General features: G+C 44.8%; 1 protein-coding gene across 1 annotated transcript in view; it reads left to right on the top strand.

Annotated features, from left to right (window-relative positions):
• Window positions 1-14,422, top strand: part of syn3 (synapsin III) — a gene marked incomplete at both ends in the record, with an annotated part of 82,218 nt that overhangs the window by 53,519 nt on the left and 14,277 nt on the right. The gene's annotated exons all lie outside the window — the stretch shown is intronic.

Below are 14,422 nucleotides of genomic sequence, written 5' to 3'. Positions count from 1 at the left end.
GGACGCCTCCCGAGGGAGGTGTTTCGGGCATGTCCCTCCGGTAGGAGGCCTCGGGGCAGACCCAGGACACGCTGGAGGGACTATGTCTCTCGGCTGGCCTGGGAACGCCTTGGGGTGCCACCGGAGGAGCTGGAGGAAGTGTCTGGGGCGAGGGAAGTCTGGGCTACTCTGCTCAGACTGCTGCCTCCGCGACCCGGCCCCGGATAAAGCGGTAGCCAATGGATGGATGGATGGATGGAAGTGAGCTGGAAGAGTGTCTTCGTTTGTTGAGCTTTACTTAATTCTTTGAAGAACATGGATGAAGTCCAATGTGTCCAATTTGAAATAAATAGTTCGAAATCACATGTTGGGACTCCGTGTTCCAATTTACCGCCACAAGTGGGACGAGATGACGCCAAAAGGCTCCGGAGCTCTTGTGTGTGTGTCTCGCCGCCGAGTTGAAGAATTACAAATAACAAGAGGATGTCACCGAAGTAGGCCGGTTTACTGCATTTCCTCCGTCGGGGAAAAAAGAAAACTCCAATTATGGAGAAAACTCAGTTCTCAGACAACAGCATTGTGTACTGGAGGTCTTTGAGATCTGTGTGGTTCGGCTCCACAAAAGCAAACAAGAGCGGCGACTCAGAGGAAATACCTCTGATCCGACGGACAAACCGCCAAAGAGACACAGGAAGAGTCGAGGCCTGTAGAGATAGCACCGCCGGGAGCGAGGGACGGCGTCCAGCACTGACTCACTCGGCCCCGTTACGCAGCCCACATGCTGTTTGAGTTAAGTGGGACAGACGGGCGACAGTCGGATTGGAGTCATTAATGGACGCTTCCCCGCTGAACACGCCGTCGATTGTCGTCGTCAGGATGTGGCTGCGGATCGCTCTCCAGCCCGGTGGAGAGAAAACACCTGGAGACTCCAGTTGTTTTTGAGTGGAGAATGGTTGAAGGTTCAAACATTACGTGACCAGATCCAGTTCTGCTCGTTTGTTATTTTCAGAGGAGCGACGGAGCGAATTGCTCACTTTCTAAATCCACTTCAGTGACTTTGGTTTTCATTTGAACCCCGTTTTGTTTAGAAACACGTCACTTTTTCGTTTTCCTGTCAGAAAAGATTTGTGTTTCTACAGCAGCGTTTTGAAAACTGTGCCCGTTTGGACGGAAACGGCAGAAACGTTGTAGTTTTCATGTTGGGCCACTAGTGGGTACTGTTTTGTCTTTTTGTAATGAACTTGCCTTTAAAAGTTCATTAGTTTTACTCAGAACAACTCTACACTGGTGTCCACATAAAAATCCATTCATTCGTTCATTCATTTCAAGAGTTTTTTTGAAAAGCTACCCTGTGGATAACATTTGCTTAATTTTTGGTGTAAACGGACAAAAAAAATGCATTTTTGTTTGAAATGTCATGTTGTCGGGCCCCATAGGACAATACAACTGTAACAATAAGCTGGAAAGAATATAGTAGTGTGGCGTATTGTGTGTCTTAAAGTTACTCTACCAGAATTTTTTTTTTAAATGTACTTTCTATAAAAAGTCTCACTTCTGCACAGAGAATAAACCGATTCATGAAAACGAGACCATTACCACTCGTTTCCATACATCTCCAACCTGTAGTTCCCCAGATCAGTCACACCAAAGTCGATATGTATAGAAACAAACCGGAATTTGCATCCGTCAAACTGTTAGTTTTGCTAGCTGATGCCATCTTTGGGAAACCTGCCGCAAGGGTTTCTGGGATATGAAACATGGCGTCTTGGCAGCTCGAGTAAAAACATCATTCGACTGATTCCTGACATGGGTCCTTCCTAAGTTTTCATTTTTCCCGCGTGGATTCCGGCAGAGCAATTTTAAGTATAAAACTCCACTTTTGTTACCTGGATTTATTTATTTTAATGGCGATAAATGTGTATTTTGCCACCGTTTGCCATTGTGCGGTGAGACGCCGGAGAAGCAAAGGTGGCTCCTTCAGCCCGTCCACTGCGCTGAACTCTTCCGCAGATGCCCGCTCGGTTTTTCCCGCACGTCTGTCATCCGACAGGCAGTTAAGACATCAGAGGAGGAAACGCAAACACGGCCTTGACCCGTGGTCCCATCTCACAACGGGTCCCCCCCCCCCCCCCCCCCCCCCTCCTCCCTCCTCCTCCCCCTGCAATAAAATATGATCAACGGTCAGTAACTTCCTACTCAGGCGGACCAGAAGCGACCGCAGCGCTGCCTTCGCTCAGACACAGGGTCCCCCGCTGAACGCCACCCAACATATTTGGTGCGTGTGCGGTCAGGAAACCCCACAAAATGACTACGTTGTATTACGGCATGAGACAATGAGACACCAGGCCCGACCATAAACACGGGAATATGACAGCATGGAAACGGCGCTGAAGGATTCCTGTAGGTTGAGCGAATGCCTAAATTGGGCTTAATGCTGAGCGCAGTGAAAAAAGAAAAAAAGAAAAAAAAAGAAAAGGTCTGTTTAGTTTAGATTTATGGTGCTTTTCTCCTCAAAAGTGCTGTAAAACTAGGTCATCCATGTTGTATTTCAATCTTAGAGCCGTTTATTTTAATAAACTTCAGAATGATGACATTTAATTTTGACTTTGACAGTCGGAAAACATAAAAAAAAAATAGTTCTTGCTGCTTTTGAGTAACAATTGGTCGCACAGTTCAACTGAAACACACACATTCATTTAAGGTGTAGTCAGATGGAGTTAATGACATAACTAGTAGTTCCTGAGTATAAATACTTTAATGCATTTATTGAGAGTATAAGATTTTAAAAAAAAGAAGCAAGAACTTATGTAATGTAAAATTAATAGAACGAAATAATGCAGTCATAATAGTCACAATGGATATGTCTTCCAGATCTTACAAAGCATTTCTCTTGTTTACTATTTAATTTTTTAAATGTAATCAATTTTTATTTTTTTACAAGTTTAAGGCCCCATTTTTATATTTAGTTTTCAAGTGAAAATGAAAAACTTTTGTTACAATTTGAGCCTCAGTTCACACAACGCTGAAAAGTTTTTGAAAACGTCTTCCAAAGTGGAACTTTTTGAAAATGCAACAATCAAAAAAACCAAAACAAAAAATAAATGGATAAAATGGTGACGTAAATTCACTAGACACAGTCCAAACGGTAGAGATTCCTAATATAGTGGTTCTAATCTGTCCACAGCGGCTATAAATAGCTATTTTAGCTATTTATAGCTAAAATATAAATAGCTAAAATATATTATATATATATAATATATAAATAGCTAAAATAGCTCAAATGAGGAAAATTGGTCAAACTTGGCTAGAAAAGCAAAAACAATTTATACATTGTCTAAATTGTCGCTATGAAATGTCTTAAATTCAACATCAGTTTTTAGTTTTGTAATGAAAAAAGAAATTGAGAAAATAAACTTGTTTTGTGGCTCTAGACCAATTTTATTTGGTGAAAAAAAATCATGAAAGCGGCTCGTTTGGTCATAGAAGTTGCAGAGATGAATGTCCGTTAATGTGTATAGTGTAAACATGTAAATGGATAACGACTGCTGTTTTGAGATTATTCAGCATTGAGCTAAATCCACAACTTTGTGTGAGAAAAGTCGTGTGCGCGCGAGTGCATTTTCTGTAAACGTGAGCGTTTCTTCTGAAGGCAGCACATTGTGTTTGTTGGCTGTAAACATCTGTTCAGAAAACTGTCTAAACAAAAAAGAAAAGATTTCCCAGAAACCTGAGCAGCAAGTGGGAAGGTGTGTGTGGGAGGAGGTTAAAAAGAGAAATTAAATTGACAGTGGAGGGTTGAGTGAGTCACCAGGAGGTCAGAGGTCGGCGGGGCTCACAGGATGCTGACGTGGCGCCCGGAGAGGGCGGAGAGACTCCGGCACGGGTAAATTTAGAAACCACGTCACGTTATCAGGACGCCCCTGCGGGCCTTTTGTCCCCCGACTCGTCTAAGTTTACTCTATGCTTCATTCCGAAACCATTTGGAAGTCTCCGGGCTCTTCCCCCGTAACGTTTCGACAGGAAGCCGAGGCGGCGGATGAGTTACTGCTTCAGGAATGAGACTTCTGAACTTCAAGCATGCATGTTCGGAACGGCGTCGCTTCACAGACTCCGGGGAAGGTACAAGATAATGAAAAAACTGATTGTTAATCGTTAAACATCTTGCATAAACCAGAGGAGTCCTCAGAGGCTGGTAAATTAACCGCTCAGTCGATGCGATACGTGTGAGCCACGTTCAAGCTCTGTGACGCATCTATTATCACAACCTCAACCAGCTTTTACGCACAACCAAAAGAAAAATGCATTTATATATTCATTAATATATAAAACGCAGGGTCTGACTCCAGTGCAGCAGCATGAGGACGTCAAGATGAAGACGTTTCTCACATCTCGCACTTTCTATTTGGCGGCACAGGTTTGGCTGATTTTTGGAATATTTACCAACAAAGTTGGCAGAGAAGGTTATGTTTTTGCCTTTTGTCCGTATTTATTCATGTATTGGTTTGTATGTATGTATTTTACCAACTTTTCGCAAAAAACCCCCAAAAAACTACTCACCCGAATCGCATTAACATTTTCAAGGATGATTTATCATCATCCAAGAACCGTTTTTGGAAAAAAAATCCCACTAGACTGCATTAAAGAAAATTCCCATACAAGGTGAATCGGAGAGGCACCTCATGGATCAAAGGAGATCAGCATTGCTATGGAGACAGCTCGGCGTTGGCGAAGGTCTGCGCCTCTTCTCGTTTGTTTCGTACTCAAAGATTTGATAGAATACTGCGGCTCGTTTGCAAGGCTCTGCAACTTTTTTCAGTAATTTTGAGCCTTTTTGAAAGTTTGACTTTGATATTGTGGAAACTTGCTGAATCCATCAAGCTGAAGCACCAGTGTGAGGGTGCAGGAAGCTGGAGGCGGTCACGCTCACGGGACAAAGGGCAAGACGACCTGGACAGGCCGTCAGTCCGTCGCAGGACAAACACCCACTCAAATAGTCTCTTTCAGAGTCACAGATTAACCTCTTTGGATTGTGGGAGGAAACCGGAGTGCTGACTTTCTGTCCCTTAAAATCCAATAAATCCATGTTGGGAGAATAAGATTTACAAAGATCCTGCATAAAATGTAGTGACCAAAATAACAAACGCTAAAAGCGAGGTTGTTTTTTTCCTGTCGGGCCACTAGTGGGTGCTGTTTGCTTTAAGCCTTAACGTATAATCAGGTGACGTATTGAATCCTTGCCTGCATATTTTTGCATTCATGAAGCGATTGAACCGAGCGCCACATCTGTCGAGGAAGTTATCAAACACATCAGGGTGTCACAGCAAGCACATTTGAAAAATTAAAAGAATAAATAAATAAACAAAGCACCACGGTGATGATCTGTCACAAACATTTTGGCAAAACTTGAGGGCTGCTCATATAGAAAATGTTTAATACATTTCCCAAATGACATTGGTGGAGGAAATGTGGCTTCACAATAACAGTTAAAAACTGCATCCAAAGGTTTTCAGACATTGTAGCTCACTTATTTCACAACCTGGGCCCTCGGGGACCAAACTGTCCACCCGTGCAACATTTTCTTGTAAATGAATGTCCATTACGTGATGCACTATCTGCACACGAGAAGTAGAGATTTTCCACACGTTTCCCCTGTTTGTTGTGAGACATGATAAGCGGCTGTCGGGAGTTTTTTCCCCCCTATTAAAGCTCGTCACTCGTACTGCGGCCGGTGATGAAGCGTCCCCCGGTGCGACCGCGGGCTGTGTGGGCGCTGCCGTCCGGCGCTCGCCGTCATTCGCTGTACAAACCACAGCAGGAGGCAAGTCAGCCCACACTTACTTTTTATGGCTGGAATCCCCCCCCCCCCCCCCCCCTTTTACAACCAGGCGAGAGACTCTACACATACATTTGTGCACAGCATGGGAACATGGCCGCGTTACCGGATTGTTTATTTAGCCGTTAAGATATTCTTGATGGCGTTTCGATGGCTTACAATAACAGTGCCTGTGTGGAAGTTGCAGCACATCTCTGGCCTTTATCGAAGAGCCAACATGTGTTGCAAACACTTTCCCCTCTGCTGTGTTTGTTCCTTTTGGCTCTCCAGGAATTTAAAATAATCCGGACCAGACCCCCCCCGAATCAGAGGAAAAAAATAAAAACACCCAGACTCTCTGAATGGGAGGCCATGCTGATAAAAAAGCAACTCTTTAATTGTTTTGACATGCCCATATATGGGCAGTAAATCGATGAGAGTGAGGTCCAGTGAATGAGGAGTTGATCTCTTTCAGCTATATTAAAAAAAAAAAATTTTTGTTTCCCCCAACAATATTCAGTCTGAAAACCTTTTTGAGCCGTGTTAAAGGGGAGATCCATCTTGTGTTAAGTTCAGGATGTTACGGTAAGTGCTGTAGAATGAAGAAGCCATGAAGATAAATCTGCTTCAGGCAAATTTCCCCTCACATTTATGTTTGAGTTATTGTTAATTGGTGAAGATTACTGCCGTGTTTGAGAGTCCAAACCTTTCCCGCAGCTGGTGTATGAATGGAGACCAGCTTTGCTCCATCCAGCTGTTCCCAGACATCTGCCCCCCCCCCCCCCCCCATCCCTGGGCACCATGTTTTAATTGGAACCAGTAGCGGTGCTGACATTGGAGGCCCGGCCCTGGTATGTGCTCTGCAGACGCCTGCAGCCTTTCCTTCCTCTGCTGTCAGAAAATATTGTTGACTCCTGCTACCTGATGCATCGTCTCATTTACGGCACTTTGGTCAGAATCACACACCAGGAAAGAAAAAAAAAAAAAAGAAGTTTTAAATGTCTCTCCTTGTTCCGTCCGAGTGAACTTTGTGGATGTAGAAATCCAGCTGTTGTGCCCGCTTTTGTTCATCGACTTGATTTCTGCGGTAATTGAAGCGAGTTCTTATTCAGTCCAATAATCCTGTTACACGAAGCTCGAGTGGGTTTTATACATCTTTATCCGAGTCCTGGGTTCCAATGAAACGGAGTCGTAAAGCTGGCAGAGTGATTACAGTTTATTGAGAGAAGAAACCGAAGTGCTCTGATCGTACCAAAGACGAACCACTTCACGCTGAGAGGTTGCACATTAGAGATCACAGGAGTTCCAGTTTGAGAGGTGGCGCTGTAAAGAAATGTACTGAACTTGGAGAAGACGACATGCAGCATGCAGAGAGCCCATATTGGAGGAATCCAACATTTCGCCAAATATCATCAGCAGCTTTTAATGCAGCGCGTTCTGGAGCTGGTTGTTGTTCCGCCATTGTTGTTGTTAAGTGGCCTTGGTCGAGAGGCGTCTTGTACGTCTTGCTCCACTTTATCGGTCCAAACGAAACGACCCGAGCTCATTTGTGCCGTTCGTCACTGTTGGATTCTGATTCTGCATATGTAGTGCGTCCAGCTTCCTTCGTTTGATGTGTTTTCAGTGGAAACAGGATAGCGGGGAAGGACAGAGTGTGGAAAGGAATTAGCTTGGAGGTTTTTTTTCGAGGGGGGGGGGATTAATGTGGGTGGGGGAAAGACAGAAGCAGCCGAGCGACTTTAACCGGCGGCAACAACTGCCAGCGGCGTGTCGAGGTGACCTTTGACCTCTGTGAGTGTGTACAGATGCAGGTAGGGGGAAATCCGTCGTCTGAAGAAATCCATTTGACGTCACCGTCGGTGTTTTTGCCCGGTCGCGCACGTGTTCATCGGCTCGCAGGTGCGGCTTCGGATCGGATTGTTTTTGCCAAACGCTGCCGAGCCGAGAGGATCGACTGAATGATTCCATTCACGCCGTGCATCACGGGACGACGACTCCCAAAGCTCCGCGAACAGCCACCTCATTTCTGCTCAGTCTTTTCCGAGATCTAATAGTGCAGGAACCTCTGGAAAATGGCAAAGCAGCATCACTTTCCCTCTGAGACGGGCTGGAATGTGGCACGGCATTGATGGCTTTTGCAGGATTGGCTCGCCGAGGCCCGTCTGTCCTTTTTCTTCCGAAGCGGGAATGTGGGTTAGTGAATTGATTATCGCTAATAGAGCCTGTCCGGGTCCCCATTACAGAGTGACCGCAGAGGAGCTGGACTTCCAGCAGCTCTACTTGGGTGCAGTCTGGACATGTACTTAGTGTAACGTTTCAAACAAATCTGTGTTTATTTGAAATGAATAGACCGGACTGGAGCAGCTCCTGTGCTCACCGTCTGTAATTCTAACGGCCTGCAGGATCAATTATCTGAACCCTCAATATTCCCGTCCTGTGAAGTCAACCAGCTCGCGTGTCAGTGTGAGACATAACCCAAAATCACAAGTGCTTCAATAGTTGCAAAGTTAATATAGTTTACTGAAAAGCAGATATATTACGTAATAACTTCACAACACAAGTGTCTTGGGGGGGGTAAAGCCGTTCTATTTCCTCCTCTCCCGAACACAAAACGAAATGTGATGACAAAGCAGGTGGTTTGACCACCAGGAGACGCCACCAAACATCTCTGTCACTTTTCCATCAGCACCTCGGTGTTGTTAACGGGAGCGTCCGCCCTGGAAACGTCTGTGTTTTCCAGACAGCTGCCTGCCTCGTGGAAACGCACCAGGACAGACTCCTAATCGGAGCCATATGAGCTTAAATTCCGCAACAACAATTACCGCGCCTCAATAGACGGCGTTTAATGTACACGCTGCAACACAATGGACATCTGCTGTCGTATCTGGCGGATGTTGACCCGGGTGGGTCGCCATGACAACAGTTTTTAGGGTCTGTTAATAGGGGGTTTGTCCAGGAACTACTGTGTGTGTCATGCTGATGTCACTTTTCGTTTGGGTACGCGTGTAAAACTTGTGTTTGAAGGTTTACAGCCGGATAAACTCAGCCTGCCGGGGGTTTGTCCATCTTAGATACAAGTTAAGACGACGACGTCTTCAGAGGACGTTTCCATGTGAGAACTTTATAAAAGCGCAAAGGACAGCGAGTTCTAATCTGAGCCAGATAAGAGTCTCACTGTGAATGATGGTGGACTGTTTATTCCAGCTCAAAGGGATACTTTAATATTTTGGAAAATATGCTGATCAGACGAGGAGATTGAGTTGCTTTGGCTCGTCCAGTCGATATGAAGCAGGAGCCAAGGAAAACAACGATTGAGAATCTGACTTCTGTCCAATAAAATACTTTCGATTTGCTTTTCAACTTGGTAGATGACAATTCTGATGAGACTTCATGTGAATGCATAATATGGGATCTCGCTTGTGGCAGCAGGAAGTGAGTTTGAATCCTGCAAAAATGATGTATTTTCGTTCCAAACGTTGTCGCGTTAACGGGGCCTGGAATGGAAAGAAGTGTGAAGCCTGCAGACCTGTCCCGTTTTACACCTTCACACCTCCTCACGATAAAGCTCCACGCTTGTGTCGTCATCACACTTTATAAGGCGTCTTGCTATGTATTTATTTTTCCAGTGTCATAAATGTGCTTTTGAAATGGCCACCTTTCCGTTTATTACAGCTCCGGAGTGAAAGGTTGCGTTCCAGCCTTCATTTGACATTTCACATTCACCGACAACGTCAGGTGTTGGAGTTCAGTCAGTATCTTTGTTTGCGACTGGCGTGTTTCACATCACTGGTCTCTGGAGGCTTGCTTTAATCCGCCGGCGGGGTTTGATGTGGGCAGGCCGTCTTTGGTCCGACTGCGGTCTGACTCTTAAAGGATTCAGGGTCGGGGGTCCCGCTCTCGCCGTCTGCCTAAACCATCACGCTTCATGTCTTCTCCTTGATGTGGCAGGTTTTGAGTGGCCATAATAAGAATTAAGAGATCATAAATGTAGGATGGATGCACCATGTGCTTCGCTTCATAACGCGCGAACCCCCAGAGAGTTTAACTCCTGCTGCTCCCGACCGACGCTGGGCTGCATAGGTGTGTGTGTGCGTGTGTGTGTGCATGTGCGTGTGTGAAGTCGAAAGTAATCTTTAATAAAACCCATTATGATACTGAAGTGGCAATTGGAAAAGTAGAGAAGGATTTGTCGTCTCCAATTCCAGACAGTAGATTCTCTCGAGTGTTTGGATTTATTTTCATGCTCTTTCTCTGGTGAACTGATTTATGTAGAAAGATTTTAAAGGTCACGATCCCCGTGACACAGCAAATTCTTCAAGATCTCAGAAACAACAAAAGAGCTTGGCTTCTATTTGATTCACATATTTTTGTGACCTCATGTTTGATTTATTTTTTTTTATATGTGATGTATATCATGCAACAGGAGACTTGATCCATAGTGTTACAACTTCACAAAATCACAATTGAATGAATGAATGATTTAAAAAAGTTTCTAATGTATTCTAATGAAGTCTTAACCTTCCAGACTGGATTCATCAAAAATGCCAGATGACCATGACTGTCAACCACAAATTCACTGCTTGCTTGAGAACTGTATCAACAAAGTCGAAACTCTGGTCGTCTGTTGTTTCGGATGGATGCTTTGGATTGTGAGTGTCTGTTGTTTAAAGAGCTTCGGCATGTTGCAACCCTTTAAAGTGCTTCCAGTGGGCGCTGCTCTCCAGGCACAGTTGGCCATCCTGACAGACTCGGAATGTCACGTTGAGGTGTTTTGTCGTTCGGGAAGCGTGATTCACCTCATCCGTTGAGGAGCGGACGCACGTGCAGCCGGCCGGAGGAGTGGTTTTTGTTTTTTGGTGTTCGGGTTTCCCTGAAGCATTTCCGTCATGTGCCAGGTCTGATCGTCTGGTGCATTTTACTGTAAACGCAGGGAGCCACTGTGTTTCGAAAGAGAAACCGAAGGCCGGTGAAGTCGCCCACTATGTAATTAGCTTTTTTAGCATGTGAGTTTTTAACGTCTTTACCACACTGGATGCCTTTTACAGATTTCTGCTGGGAACAAAAGGCGGAGTGCAGCGCATGCAACCGAGATGAAACAGAAAACTGAAGTTTCAAACCAGAATTTCCACATCTAAGAGCTGACAGTCGCTAATGGCATTTTTTTTTTTTTTTTTTTTTAAGACACGGAAACTTGTTCTGTAAAACAATCTTGTGAAGAATATAAATCACTACAGGATAGAAAATATTTCCATAAAATAGTCTCCTGTATGTCTGATGGAAAAGTTACAGCCACATTGTACACCACTGACGTTAATCTGCTCTATTTTCAGGCTACGATGTGTATTTTTCACATTATTCTTTGTCTGAATAGACCCACTGTAGTTCTGGTGTGTTTACATGGTCGCTGGATTAGCTAGAAAATAGGGTGGCTGGCTCGCCCTCCATCAGGGGGGAAAGCAGGGGACCAGATGTGGTCGTCTCATCCCCACCAGTGTGCCGTCATTGCCACGCCGATGAGAATGACGGGAAGGGACGCGTCCAGACGGAGTGGGTGGCGGCAGCCCCTTTCCGCCCAAAACACTTTGTGTGCAGCAGACAAACACGCACGCAGGCCGGCCACTTCTCAGATATGTGTTGAACCTCTGACCGTCCCGTCGTGTGACGCACAACGCCGAGCGGTCTCACGCAGCCTGTAGCATTGTAATACAGATAGAAATGCATTGAAATGAACAGAAATTTAGCAACTGAGTAGAGTTACAAGAATTGATCTAGAAGTTACTGTGGATAAAATTAAAGTTTTCCTTATTGCCGTTCTGTCAGCTTACAGAAAGTTTCATGAGAAAACATTGTTTTTGCATCTTTGTTACAGGAATGGCAATGTTCTGAAGATGATTTCTGTCTACATGGAAGTTGCAGAAATGCTGAAAATGATGTAGCGAGCATGCCAGGCCACAAGTTGGCACTCTTTGTTTTTTTTGTAGCAGCGTTTTCAACAAAATTTGCGTTTGCCTCCATTTCCATGGAGACTGAATCTGAGAGTTTGAGGAAGTTCCACCTTGGAGACAAGCTTGAAAAAGTTGAGTTTTCAGTTGCTCAACTTTGACGTGTTTTTTTTTCCTCACTGCAACGTGAAAACTCGACCGACTTTATGCGTTAAACAAGAAGTGAGCTTCAGCATCTAAGATTTAACTTCTAAGCTTCAACTTCTGCAGTTGACAATGCGACACTCACGTCGCAATGTCTGTGTCGTCTGCATGTTCTCACTGTGCGTGCATTGTTTCACAGTTTTTTTAAATAGAGATTGAATTGATGAGTATTAATTTTAAAGGTGAAGACGTGCAGTTGAGGTGGTTTGATCTCTTGTGTCGGAGGTGTTTCAGCCACGCTTGGCCATTGGCCCAGGAGCCACTGGAGAGAGATTCTATCTCTTGTTTGGTCTGAGAGAATCTCAAGGTCTCAATAAATTGGAGTTAATTGGGTATTGGGATGTTTGGGTTTCTTTTCACATCGTATTGCTGCTGCAGTCAATGTGGACGAACCGGGGACAGATGATGGATGGATTGACGGTGATCACAATGAACTGCCGTGTCTGGAGACGAGGCCCTAAATGCTGAAGTTTTATTCAAAATAAATCAAAACCATATGCTCATTGCTGTATGTCAGTCGATGTTCTCCAAGAGTTAAGTTGCTATGCTATCGTTTGGACGTTGCTCCCTGCACGTAATCGCCTGTAATGTGAAGCAAGTCTGAAATGTGTTCCAAAGAGAGCCTCTTGGACTCGCCCTCACCTCCCTCTTCATGTATTCTGGCGTTCGTAAAAGTGATAATGGACACAATTAGAGTACACTTTATCTTGGCAGCGTGTCGGCCAGCCCTGAGCTGTCGGGACCCGTCAGCGAAGGCGGCGCTCACGCCCTCGAGCGGCTCCGCGTCGGTCTGACTCAGAACGAGGAGGACGTTGTCGTCCCGTAGAGGAGGGTTCGGGTGAAATGATGGTAGCTGCTCGCTGATCGCGTCTCCCCATGCGTGATTTGGCCCCCAGCCTCCGGCCTTGCAACATATTGGACTACACTGTCTATTTTATTATCAGCCTCCCCTGGCAGCGCCCACAGGCGAGCGATTGAGACAATCTCACATGCATGAACTAAAACGGTCTATTTGGTCCGATATCTTTACCAAGTTGTTAATTTCAAGGTGTCACTACTACTTGTTTTTTTTACAATTTTTGCTGTAGATTTTTGGTTGAATTCCTGATCCAGAAAAGACATTTGATCATCTGGTGCCCAAAAGCCGGTCATAAATATCTGTCACCGTGTTAACTTGTCGGAATTTTCAGCACTTTGACTTGTTTCTTTGGCAGAGAGAAATGAGCCAAACAGTTTCCTCGTATTTCTCTTTCAGACTTTTTCATTATTTCGGGGGGAAAACCTACAGGTGTGAGGATCAGCAGGAGATGACATAGAGCGCAAGAAGCAGTAGGACTGCGTAGCATTTAATGCTCAGAAATACCGGCACTCTATTTAGGAAGAACACTTTTATCTAATTGTAATTGAATTACTTGCTTGGAGAAGTAATTACTATTTCCATAGAACACTATTGATCGGGGTAAACATGTTTATTTATAAAGTCTGTTAGAGCCTTTTAGCTCCATTCTGATCTCATTTTGTTTGAACAGCTTGTTCTGGAAATGCAGCAGAAGCTTGTATTAAGTGTCAACAAGATTTCAAAAGATGGCGAAGACGCCTCCGAGAGGTCACGTTAGCAGTTTGTGAAGTCACAGTGACTTTTCACTTTTTCGTGTCGCAATATAATCAACTCATCTTTGGGCTACACTTTGGAGTGTTTGCTTGAATTTAATCAAAGTAACTTGAGGCAAATGGACCTGAAAACATAAAGCACCTGGTTTCGAGCCGTTTCCAGGTTGGTTTCCTTGAAAGAATAGCTTCCTGGTCAAATATAGACTGAAACCTCATTTGGACATTTGGGGAGAGTTTCTCTTTGTCGTATCAGTAATTCACAATCGATTGGGAAACGTCTGCCGTTGTTCTTCGTGCCCGTTGATGCAGAAGCTGACCTAAACGGCGGTTACCTAACCTGGCAGTGCTTGCCTGCGCGCTTTTTTTTCCACACAGGAGTGAGGAAAGAGCTTTTGAAAGTGGGAAAAGTCCCTCTTGAGCACAAACGACCGTATCGGTGGTTTTATCAGAAGACGCGTTAAAACCACGTGGAGTTTCATCCACTTGACTCCCACAGGCGATGGGAAATGGCTCGTCTGCGGTCCGTCTGCTTGGTCCAGACCCGTTCCTATAAGCCGCTCTGTTCCACCCAGCTTCCCAGAACCTCTCTCTTTTGTGTAATAAACACAAGTCTTCCGACTCCTCCTCAAACTGGGCGGCTGTGAGTTTGCTTGGGAGTCGGTTCTTTACAAGGCTACGGTTCTGGACACTTGGTGTACACATCCAAATGGGCTGCGGAGGAAATGCTTGTCTGATTTTGGTTGTGTCTGAGTGTGGCCTTCACCGCATGTCTGTACTGTATATTTAGAGTGGCGAGCAGATTTCTGAAGGTCCCTGTGTGAGCGAGTCTTTCCAGGCCTGTTCAATCTCTTAACTTATTCAAACTTTTTTTTTT

This window comes from Blennius ocellaris (assembly GCF_963422515.1).
Source record: "Blennius ocellaris genome assembly, chromosome: 22".
In the NCBI taxonomy this organism is placed as follows: domain Eukaryota; kingdom Metazoa; phylum Chordata; class Actinopteri; order Blenniiformes; family Blenniidae; genus Blennius; species Blennius ocellaris.
This window is presented reverse-complemented; position numbering and strand designations above follow the sequence as displayed.